The sequence below is a fragment of the Eubalaena glacialis genome, chromosome 10 (genome assembly GCF_028564815.1).
Source record: "Eubalaena glacialis isolate mEubGla1 chromosome 10, mEubGla1.1.hap2.+ XY, whole genome shotgun sequence".
In the NCBI taxonomy this organism is placed as follows: Eukaryota; Metazoa; Chordata; class Mammalia; order Artiodactyla; family Balaenidae; genus Eubalaena; species Eubalaena glacialis.
Window position 1 is genome coordinate 89,117,262 of NC_083725.1, and position 13,278 is coordinate 89,130,539.

A 13,278-nucleotide genomic window follows, 5' to 3' on the forward strand; every position below is an offset into this window, starting at 1 on the left:
TGTAGGGTTATTTTCTTTATCCTCATGGTAGCATCATTAATGCTCATATTTTTATAGACAGAAAATCTTTTCTTGAAAAAAGCATTTTTAGCTATATTTTGCAAAATGTGCCAATCAAGCGTTAATATGTTATCTGGAAAAAATTAAAAAACAAGACTCTCTTATGCTATTATCAAACTTTTCATGTTAGCATGAAAAGCAGTGAGAATCCATAGTAATCATCAATGAAAAAGCAGACACTTTAACACATATGTATGATAAATGATCCCCAAAGAGATGATTACAGTTGATACAAACATGATTTTATTTCATATCCCTGAGCTCTACATATTTTTCATTAATTTAATGCTCATAGGAAAAATAATACAGAAAGCATTGTGGACAGACTACCCAAGTTTTCATGATGCAGTTTTTAGGGTAGCTACTATTTCAGTTTAATTATCTCCTAATCTACTCTGTAAATGTGTGTCTTTGTGGAAAGCACTGCATTTTTAGAGAAATTTTCTTCCCTATAGACATCAAGATCTGTCAGCAATGCCACGATGAAAACAGAGGTTAGGTCTCAGTGGAACAGACTTTTTATTTTCTTTCAACACTCTTCCAATAGCCAACTACCAATAAAGTAGTATTTCAGCATTATAAAGCAAAAATCCTCTAAGTGTACTCAGTGATAATGCAGAGCCATTAATCAGGAATCTAAGTAGCTTGCCTTATATAGTTATCAAAATGTTCAAAGAGCTTTAACTTATAAGATAACTTTGATCTTCAAAATGGTCCCATTTCTGGAGATTGTCATACTGAGTGAAATAAGTCAGACAGAGAAAGACAAATATCATATATCACTTATATGTGGAATCTAAAAAAAAAAAAAAAAAGGGTACAGATGAACTTATTTACAAAACAGAAGTAGAGTCACAGATGTAGAAAACAAACTTATGGTTACCAGGGTGTAAGGGGGGAAGAGATAAATTGGAAGATTGGGGTTGACACATATACACTACTATATATAAAATAGATTAATAAGAACCTACTGTATAGCACAGGAAACTCTACTCAATACTCTGTAATGATCTATACGGGAAAAGAATCTAAAAAAGAGTGGATGTATGTATATGAATAATGGATTCAGTTTGCTGTACAGCAGAAACTAACATAACATTGTAAATCAACTATAGTCCAATAAAAATTAATTAAATAAAAAAGTGGTCCCATAACATTTTATAAGAATGTAAAACCATCTACAGTTTACAGATAGAACCTAAAATTCAAGAAAATTAAATTCTTACTCAAAGATGAAGGCCATTAAGGGGCAGAACCAACTTTAAACATTGAGAATTACTATTGTTTAGTGGTTAAAAACAGAGATCTTGGAGTGAGATCAACCTGGATTCAACTCCTATCTCCATCAGTTGCTAGTCTTATGCCTTGAATTAAATTGCTCTGTATTTTCATACGTCTTCTACATTCAGGATGAGAATACCCACTGAAACAAATAGTGTAAAGAAAAAATGAGATGATGCCCCTAAAAACATTATGTGGCAAATTGTTTAATAAAGGTTGTAGATAATGATGATGATGATGATGTTGATAATGATGATAGTTCACTTAGTTCTAGTGCTCATTTCAAAACAGTATCCATCTATTCATTAATCATCAAAAATTAGGTAAAAGTGGTTAACTAATATTATATGCCTGTCGTAAATTGCAATAGACTGCAAAAGCAGAAAAGGGAACAGAGATGGGAAATTAGTGTGTGTCTCTATTGTACACAATAGAAAAATTGTACAGAAATCATGATGGTATTGCATACATTATCCCCTGTAATTCACTGAAACTTGTGAGACAGTTATTACTATCTTCATTTTGACAAAAAAGAAAAAAAAAAGACTTATAGGATAAGATAAAGTGTTCAAAGTCTTACAAGGGATAAATGGTGAAAAAGAAAACAATGAACTAACTAGGAAAAATCATAATTTTTTTTATGGCAGGACAAAACTAAGTCAGAATTAAACACACACACACACAACACACACACACACACACACACCATGCCCCTCTTTGCAGTGGACCTTTCCCAATGTGCAATGTGCATCTGCATTATACATTAACCAGACCTCCTCAAAATAGGAGGATATAATCAACCTTTGAGAAAGAATGGTCTCTTTCTTCAGATCCCAGCATTGTAATATTAAGATTAATATTTCTTTTTCATCCCTTACAGGAGATTGCACTGACCAAAGATTTGCTCTGTACATGCATAACTGACCAAAATTTCTCTGATGAACTTTATGTACAATGCTAACCTGTCAATATGATACATATATTCTTTGTCTCAAGAATGTATAATACTACATCTCTAACTCCTGACCAATGGAACAGTTCTCAGAGCTTCTGAGAGGCTGTTTCCTGGGTTATAATCCTCACTTTGACTCAAATAAAATTCTCTTTTCTTTCTTTTTAGCTTGATCATTTGATTTTCTGTTGACAGAACCTATGTCTCTCTCACCAAAAATTCCATGTTTTGTCACACATCTGGAAATAAATGAGATCACAGAAAGAGACAAAAACAATAGCAGAGAGGATCCCAGTCTGAGAAGGTCAATGAGATAGGCACTAGAAGGAGGGATTGCTCATAATCAGTGGTGTATCAACAACTCTCTGATCTTAAATCTTTAAGACATTTGTTAAAAACTCCTAGTGACTTCTAATTCAGTGACTTCTAATTCAGTGACTTCTAATTCTTCTAATTCAGATGTATCCACTGCTATCTCTAACCTGCAGAGGACAGGGAGTAGAACCAGACCATTTGTTTTTCTGACTTAAAGTTTCTTCCCTTGTTCATTCTATTTTCTGAAATGCCCCATCTCATATTTGCCACCCCTAACATTATTTACCTGCATCATTATCTTTGTGTTATTCACCATACACTTAAGGAAAAATAATTCCATAGGCTAAAAGACCATGATACTGAGGTTTTCATTGTATAACCAGGCTTTCCAGGGAAACTCTGGGGGTATTTCCCACAAATCAGAAGATACTAATCTCCCCTATTTACTGGTGATTCAATACCAGATTTTTATGGAATGAAGGACCAGTCTATACACTCCACCACAGAAAAGAAGGCACCACAGCTTGAGGTGATTAAAGAACCCCACTTCTTGTCCACCTCTAAGGAGGGCCACTGGGAAGCTCTATGAACACCAACTGCTGACTTTAAGTTAAGAACTAATCCATGAAATCAAGAGAATTGAACCATGAACAATATATTTGATCATTTCATTGTTTAATATTCAGATGATATTTTAGAGAATCCAGCTGAGTTTAATTAAAAAAATATATCAACTATAAATTTGTCAATGAAATAGATTTAGGGTACTTTCTAAATACGCTAACCATAAAGATCAGAGAATAATTTTCAGAGGAGACATTTCTACACAGTTCACTAATGTTAGACGTACAGGGAACATTGGTATCCCTGCAACCTTTTATGTTATACTGGTATTCTCAGTCTCCTCTCAGTTCTGACAATTGCTCTTAAGATTCATAAGAAACAAAAATTAGTACTGAATAATAAAATAATGGAAAAGCCTAAAGTAGTTTACTTTAATATCTAAGATAAAGCAATGAAGCAATCACATTTATTGAATGTCAACATTTTATTTGCAGTATTTATTTAGTTCTCGTGACAACATAAAAAATTAAGTGAAATTATTATGCCCATTTTAAAATGAGGAATCTAATGAGTAAAGTGTATGTGTCATATCCACAAAGTAATGTTGAAAGTAAATTGTGGTTCTAGGATTCAAGTCTATCTAAATAAAAGCACATATATTCTATTGTTATCCCCACTTTACAGTTTAATTCATAACCATTAGGGTCTGTCACTTTCAGCCTATCAGTTCTGAAAACTTGTACTTGATCTATATCAAAGCTTAAAACCTTCCAGTAGCCACACACATACTTTCTTCTCTTTCTCCTATTATAGCAGAGAAGGTTTTCCAACGATAAGTCCAATTCCTCTACTTGCTTAAGAGCACATACCCATCTCATTCTCCCTTATTTTCAGAAACCCTCAACCACAGCTATTGTCTTTGAGGCCTTAAATAATTTTCAACATCATTCTCATTACCAATGAAGGAACAGCAACTGAAGATTTATATGTTTCTAATTGAAAATTGTCAAAAACTGTATTCTTTATGTAGCAACATGAAGCATATTTAATTTTGAACCTGTAAACTGTGATTTCACCCTATATACTAGATGTGATTAATTCATGTTGTATAGACTGTTACAACCACGAATTAGCACTAAACACCTGGGTTTGAAAATTGAAAAAGAATGGCATTATCCCATTTAAACAGGAAACATCAGCTCTGCATTACTGCTTGGGACAAAAAAGCGGGAATAGAAGTTCTACAAGAGTTGATCAGAAGTCAGTACTAGACCCTATGTAGTCACAAAACTTGTAAATAATTGACTTCCTATGCAACCTGTGTCTGCAAGGAGAAAAGACATAGAACAGTGGGGAGTAATGCAGTGTCAGAGCAGTGCAGACTGTCCTTCCTCCTCTTCTCTCCTTCCTTGGTAGAAATGAAAATGTTCATTTTTTAATGACCAGAGGTAAAGGCGGTTCTGTACTCTGCCTTATCACTGTAATGATGCATTCTTTAGAAGAATTTTTGTCAGATACTTTTGGAAGAATGAAGCAATTTATAAAAATGAGAAAAAGAAAAACAATAGAGAGAAAGGCAGAGATATATAAAGGCTGATCTGAAGATTTTCAGATCTGAAAAAGAATTCTATATTCTTTGTATTATTTAAACCTAACCTAAAAAATAATAAGTGAACAAGTGTGTATGTGTTGATACGTGTTCTGTTTAGCATAATTTGGAGTGATGAAACATGTGAGACAACCAAAATATTCATCTATAGGAAAACAGTTAATCAGAATACATTCATACCATCTTGGATTGGAAGAATCAATATGGTGAAAATGATAATACTACCCAAAGCAGTCTACAGATTCAATGCAATCCCAATCAAACTACCAATGGAATTCTTCACAGAATTAGAACAAAAAATTTTACAATTTGTATGGAAACACAAAAGACCCTGAATAGCCAAAACAATCTTGAGAAAGAAAAATGGAACTGGAGGAATCAGGCTCCCCAACTTCAAACTATACCACAAAGCTACAGTAATCAAGACAGTATGATTGGCCCAAAACAGAAATATAGATCAATGGTACAAGACAGAATGCCCAGAGATAAACCCATGCACATATGGGCACCTAATTTACAACAAAGGAGGCAAGAACATACAATGGAGAAAAGACAGCCTCTTCAATAAGTGGTGCTGGGAAAACTGGACAGCTACATGTAAAAGAATGAAATTAGAACACTACCTAACACCATACACAAAAATAAACTCCAAACGGATTAAAGACTTAAATGTAAGATAAGACACTATAAAACTCTTAGAGGAAAACATAGGAAAAGCACTCTGACATAAATCATAGCAAGATCTTTTTTGATCCACCTCCTACAGTAACAGAAATAAAAACAAAAGTAAACAAATGGGACTTAATTAAACTTAAAAGCTTTTGCACAGCAAAGGAAACCATAAACAAGATAAAAAGACAACCCTCAGAATGGGAGAAAATATTTTCAAATGAAAGAACAGACAAAGGATTAATCTCCAAAATATACAAACAGCTCATGGAGCTCAATATCAAAAAAAGAAACAATCCAGTTAAAAAATGGGCGGAAGACGTAAATAGACATTTCACCAAGGAAGACATACAGATGGCCAAGAGGCACATAAAAAGATGCTCAACATTACTAATTATTAGAGAAATGCAAATTAAAGCTACAATGAGGTGTCACCTCACGCTGGTCAGAATGGCCATTATCAAAAAATCTAGAAACAATAAATGCTGGAAATGGTGTTGTGAAAAGGGAACCCTCCTGCACTGTTGGTGGGAATGTAAATTGATACAACCATTATGGAAAACAGTATGGAGGTTCCTTAAAAAACTAACAATAGAACTACCATATGACCCAGCAATCCCACTACTGGGCATATACCCTGAGAAAACCATAATTCAAAAAGAGACATGTACCACAATATTCATTGCAGCACTATTTACAATAGCCAGGACATGGAACCAACCTAAATGTCCATTGACAGATGAATGGATAAAGAAGATGTGGCACATATATACAATGGAATATTACTCAGCCATAAAAAGAAACAAAATTGAGTTATTTGTAGTGAGGTGGATGGACCTAGAGTCTATCATACAGAGTGAAGTAAGTCAGAAAGAGTAAAACAAATAACGCATATATATGGAATCTAAAAAAAAAAAAAAAAAAAATGTTACTGATGAACCTAGTTGCAGGGCAGGAACAAAGAGGTAGACATAGAAAATGGACTTGAGGACATGGGGTGGGAGGGTGAAGCTGGGCGAAGTGAGAGTAGCATCGACATATATAGACTACCGAATGTAAAATAGTTAGCTGGTGGGAAGCAGCAGCATAGCACAGGGAGATCGGCTCGGTGCTTTGCGATGACCTAGAGGGGTGGGATAGGGAGGATGGGAGGGAGGCTCAAGAGGGAGGGGACATGGAGACATGTGTATGCATATGGCTGATTCACTTTGTTGTGCAACAGAAACTAACATAGTATCGTGAAGCAATTATACTGCAATAAAGATCTATTAAAAAATTTAAAAAAGAAAAAAAAATAGCTAGATGTGGCAGGTTGTATTAATGTTTGTAATATTACCTGCCTATTCTAAAATACCTGCCCTGCTGATGGCAGAATGGGCTGTGAGGTTTTTTTTACCAGTGAAACATGAGAAGAAGTGATGTGCATAGCTTCCAAGATGAAGATTTGAGTCAGTGCCTTCTTCTTTCATGTTCTCTATAAAGAGAAGCATTGTTCCAAATTGAGCCTGCTCTGTCAGACTGAGTCCCACAGGGACATTTCACGGAGCTGAGTGGCAGCTCTTCCTTGGTAGATGTGTAGCAAATAAACCAGCGTGATTTTGGTAAATCAATTGGATTCTGAGATTATAGGGTCATTTGTTATTAGCACAGCATGATTTATCCTGAACCGACTATAATGTAGACTTGTGTGTATAAATGAGGCAGTCCAGATGGTTGGGTAGTGGTGGAAAATCCAAAGTAATACATTCTTGTTAGGCCCTGCAGCTCCTTTGGAGTATTAGACCTTTCTCTCCACTATCAGGTTCAGCATATGCCATGCTGGGTTATGCTGTGGCATAATTCCAGTTATAAACCTAGTAAAACAGGAGGGGAAGAGGGGCAGGTCCTAAGGAGAGCAGGTGTAGTCTTGTGGAGGGGAGGTCTCTGCATTTTCTTCCTTCATGGAAGAAATTAATTCTACCACTTATATCTTGATTTTGGTGTCAAACTTTTGGTGTCATGGGGTGAGCCATGTGCTCGGGTTGAAAAGGTTCAGAGTATTCAGGGAAGTGAAAATCTTCACAGGCACCCACTCAGACGTCTGCATCATGCAGGTCAGAGTTTTCCCAGCCTGAGCCTTTGCCTTGTTAAAGCAGACCATCTTAGTTCAGCCTTTAACTGTCCTTGATGTTCAATCTCTCTAACTATTGAGTCCTGTGCTTGGTCTTTGACTTCTCCTTTCTCCCCACAATGGGTGATGCGAGCTCATCAAAGAGGCCCCCCAGGTTTCATACCTTGATTTTAATTGCCTGTTACTCACCCTGAGCTGTTCATTATCTTTTTGTGAATGTAAATGGCACTTTGCAATAGCCATTGGATCTCACTGCTCTTAGAGCTACAAATCTTTCGCACATCTTGAATACTGATACTTTCCACTGGCTAGTCAATTTGTTTCTTATGATATATTAGTCCATTCAGCAGTGATATTTTTTTAAACAACTGAACTACCATCTTGTATCCAGGGATATTAAATTTCTTTTCAGGATAATGAGAATATTTTAAATAAAATTGTCCTGATGGTTGTACAACTCTATGAATACACTAAAAACTGAATTGTATGGTATGACATGTAAATTGCATCTCAGTATAGTTGTCAAAAAACCTTAGAAACACATGCTTTATAAAAATTATGATATAAATTTAATGATATTCTATATTCTATTAACTATTAATTACTGATATTATCTTCCAAATATTTTCTGATATCATTTCCCAGGAAATATGCAGTTTATGTGAAGGTCCAATATGCTTTATTTTAAATAGTGATATATACTTTTATACTTTTTTTTTTAGGATTGTTGTCAAATAACAATTTATTTTTTAAAAAAATCACAAAACATGTTCTAGCACATTCAGTAGCAAAGATCTACCGGTGGTACACACATTAAGAAGACACACATTAGGTTTCTAGTTGGGCTGATTCAAATCTATACGCCTGGAAAGGTGGTTGTGCTTAGTGGAGCTTTTAAGAATCAAAATGCAAAGCAATGCATAAAAACAAGTTTGAAAATGTCAAAGAGTTTTAAGATAGACTTATTACAGTTTAGTGTATTATACCATTTATGTCCATTTTCTAATAATCAGTGAGGACTTTTATGTCAAGTATCTTATATTATGCCTTTATATCTGGTTCATACAAATACTCAATGAATGCTTGATAGATGAATGACTGTATGGCAATGAACCTATAAATGAAGAACATAACTTCAATGGTGACATTTTAGACGTTGTTAGAAGCTAGTGTAGATATGCAGAAAGGTACCCTTGAGCTTGAAGTGTTTCAAGTACCATCATAAAGAGATTCAACTTTTATAATGCTGTATGTAGACAGACACATTGTGTAGACAAATAATGTTGCCTGAAAAATTGAAATATTAATTCACATGCGTAAACTTCACATTGATATAATTGACTTTCAAAAGAGAAAATTCATATAGCACAACATGTTTTCTACAAGTAGCCACTACTCCCCTTACAACATGTTTGATCACTCAGCATGAAATTACTATAATACTATTATTCAGTTTTTAAAGATCTAGGAAAGGAAAAACAAACTGGCAGTATATTTATGATTTAAAATTATGAACATAAGCTTGAGGATAGAAACAAGCAAGTATGCTTAGGATGATGGTTGTAGCAGATAAGTATGATGCTTGTTAAGGTATACCTTGATTTTGGTGTCAAACTGCCTTCAACATTTCCTATCTAAATCCTTGAACTAATTTTGTTAAATGGAAAATGCTAAGCAGTTTGTCTTAAAACTGCCTGTAAGACCTACTCAGGCTTAAGAATGATTTGAACAGACATCAAGCTGAAATCTAACTAGTGGTAAAGACAACACAGCTCAATTTGTTCTATTCTTCAAGTGAACTAGATCCAAATTGTGCTGTAATAAATGACGTATAATAGTTCTAGGAAAGGAGTGATAGTAATCATACCAAACTGTTTTCTAAGGAAGAATCAGATGTTCAATCAATATAAACTTGGCCTGCCCATGGAGCTAGCCTGTAAAATAGGCTTATCTCTCTAAAGACTGGACAAAAAGTAAAACTTCACTTATCAAACCTATTCACCCCTTTGGGCTAACGTTAATCATTGGGGGTCTCCTGCTACTACAAATTTTCTTTCCATTCCAGTAGCCTTAAAATTGCATTTGTGTAAAAAAAAATTAGTTCTTACTCCATAGCATGTTAAACTTAAAAAAAAAAAATTATTGGACTTATCATTTATTTTCAGGTAGCTTAAATGAAATTTCATCCTTATTTTTTAAAAGCAGCGTTTCACTACAGTGTTCCAGCCAAACAAAATCTCCCATAAGAAATATGAATACTACTTTTTTTTACTAGGCTAAAATTCTATACAGCACTAAGGAATACGATGGCACAGATGTAAAAATTTTTTAAAAATGCATACTTTGAGAATTATCTATTTATAAATGGGTAAATGCATAGCTTATATATTCCACTACTGATACTTTCAGGTTTGATTGTAGTAGGTATTAAACTAAAATTTTATTAAGTGCCTTCCGTGTGAAGAATATTGTATAGTTTTTGATTTAATGAACCTGGCAATTTTTCTTAAGACTTTTAATTTTTTAAAAAAAAGGTTTTAGGTTATAAAATGAAGTGAACAAAGCACAAGCTGAAAACAAATATAAGAATATAGAATTTAGGAGAATCCAGTGACAGGGAGCTAATCAGCAAAATGTTTCTAGAGGAGGAGGAATTTGTGTCTGGGGCTTGAAGATCATGCCCAACTTGGAAAAGCACGGGGTGGAAAATAGATACTCCAGCCTGGTCCTTAGTGAAGTGTGTAGAGAGAAACAAGTAACCTATTGAGAATTATACTGATAATTATGAATAAGGACAGCTAATATTTATTGACCACTCACATTTTTTTCAAAACACTTGCTAAGTGCATTACTTCTGTTATCTCTATACCTTCATCAACTCTATGAGACAGTTACTATTATTATTCCCATTCTATGATTAGGGCCTCTAGGCCAGAGTGGTCAGGTTAAATAGCTAGTAAACTATGGAGCTAGGGTTTCAGACCAGGTGAATTTAACTGCAGAGCTCACTCTCTTTTCCACAGTGTCCTCTATATTCTTATTCTAATCACATGCAGATAAGATTTTGGGGTACTATATATCATTTCTGAGAATACCCTTAAAATAATTATTTCATTCTACCCAAAGTATTCATAAAACTGATATATATTCTATTCTTGTATTATAATTCTTAAAATATTTATTTTAGCATCCTGATATAAAAAAAGATGCTTGAAGGCGCAAACTGTGTTGACTCAGGACATTAATATGCACAGAAAAACCAGCTGAAGAAACAGTTGTTGGACTTAATTCATGCCTTTTGATATCAATTAAAGAGAATGCTTCTAATGTAACATATGGGGAAAAGTCAGTATTTCTGAAAAAGATGCATGAGGAACTGATATTTGATATGATAAACAATTAGAAGTCATTAGCATTTTCTTACACAGAAACATAATATGATGAAAACAGAACTTTATATATAAAATATAATATATTTTAAGTGTATTTATAAACATCATATATATTTAGTTATTTTTACTAAATTATATATAGTTGGGGTGATATAGTAAATAGATATATAGACATACCTATCCATAATTTAATCGAAATAACTAAATGATCCTCTCTAGAATGTCTAAAGAAACCAACTTGAGAAGCTTGGAACTGGGTGGAAACTAACTCCTGATCCATATAACTTGAGAGTTATTTTTTCACTGAGACTATCTCTGACTGGGTAAAGGTAAAAAAAAAAGTCATTATTTGATGGACAGGACTTTTTCAAAAGTTTTAGAAAAACACCTGAAAATATAAAGAGGAACAAGACAACAGATAAGTAAGTGCATATCAAAAATAAAAGGATATTTAAAAGTTAATGGTGGATTCCATAGGTTTAGAGATCAATACACTCCTTTTTGTATAAAACATAACAATAGCAAAACAAAACAAAACAAAGCAAAAAAAGCACATATGAAGAAAACCAAAAAGAAATACCTTAGCTCAAAAACAAGAATAGCTTAAAAGATAGACATTACTATATATAAAATAGATAAACAACTAGGACCTACTGTATAGTACAGGGAATTATATTCAGTACCTTCTATAATCTATAATGGAAAAGAATCTGAAAAAGAAAAAATATATATGTATAACTGAATCACTTTGCTGTACACCTGAAACATTATAAATCAACTACATTTCAATTTAAAAAAAAGAAGAAACCAACTCTGCTGTCGCCTTGATCCCTAACTTCTAACCTTCATAATAGTGACAAAATAAATTTCTCTTATTTTAAAAAAAAACACAAAAACAAGATTATCATGTTCTTGGGTCAGAAGCAGGAGAGAGTCAAAGCAGAAGTTTGTTCTCTGAACTTGACAAAATGAAGGCGCAGCCTGCAATTCAGCTTTGATTAACTATAGGGATAAAAATATGCCAAAAAAAGATAGCACTAGAGCTGAACTCACAGGTTGAAGTGAGGACAAGGTTAGAATTTCTTTACTTGTAAAAGGAGTCTCCAACTCCCCAAGCCCACACACAGAGAAAAGAAGTGTACCTATGAACATCTCACACTTGTGATAAATACACAGCATGTAACTTTTGGCTGAGATTAGTTAGTAACTTGTTGGTGAATGGACATCTGATGTGCACAATATCTCCCTGTAGAAAGAGCCCTAAAACTCATGTAAGACCTGGTTTCTGACTGGGGAAACTGGAATCAGGTACAGGCAATCACAATCCCACTCAACAGGTATAGGTGAGCAGAATAGAAAAGAGAAGCAAAGTTAAAGGATCAAACAGAAAACGAAAACTTCCCCACAAAATAAGTCTTTGAACCCATATTCTAAGATATATAAGAAATCTATTTCTAAGAAAGTAAATAAAGTCTAAATCAGACCACAGAGGCATTGCAAGAAAAATCAATTTTACAGGACAGGGTAACAAGATTTCAAAATAATATTTAGGAAACTCAAAGATACAAATGAAATAATAACATTTAAAATAAAAGCCTGTTAAACATGAACCATTTTCAGAGTGAAAAAACATTAGCACTAGGTCCTATAAAAACAGCTGCAAAACTTGAAAAAAAAATATGGTTATTGAAATAACACAAAATAAAACTATAAATGAGGTGAACTTTTGTATAGCTATGATTAAAAAGATAAATCACATCATGGAGAAAAATAACAAAGAATTCACTAAGAACTACACACAGAGAAACAAACATATGTATATAGTCTCTACCATCTTCAAAGAATTTCTATATTAATGTCATATTTATGGAATCAGGCAAACAACACTTGTATCTTAAAGACTCCACAATTGATGCCATATGCAAAACCATTATCAGGTCTAATATCCTGGATTAAAACAATAAGGAAAGTATTGAGAGTTTTCATATTCCCCCATAATCTGCTTTCAAAAAATCAAAAAATAAAACACAGGTATGACAGAAATCACTTTACTTCTGAAACTTTTAACAGTTAAGTTGTATCAGCTATTTTGAACTCCAGTATTATACTTTAATTAGAAATAAAACGTAGGTTAATCTAAAAGAAAAACTTAGTCAAATGCATTTTTTAAAAAGAAAACTTTTAGCATGGTGAAAATGTGTGATTGTGGTTATTCATTTGTTCATATCTAATTGGTCAATAAATGGGATGCGTACATTTTGTTGTAAATGTGTGAGTGAATAAAAGGTATATATAACCACAGGTGTCTCTCCATTTCTCTATTACC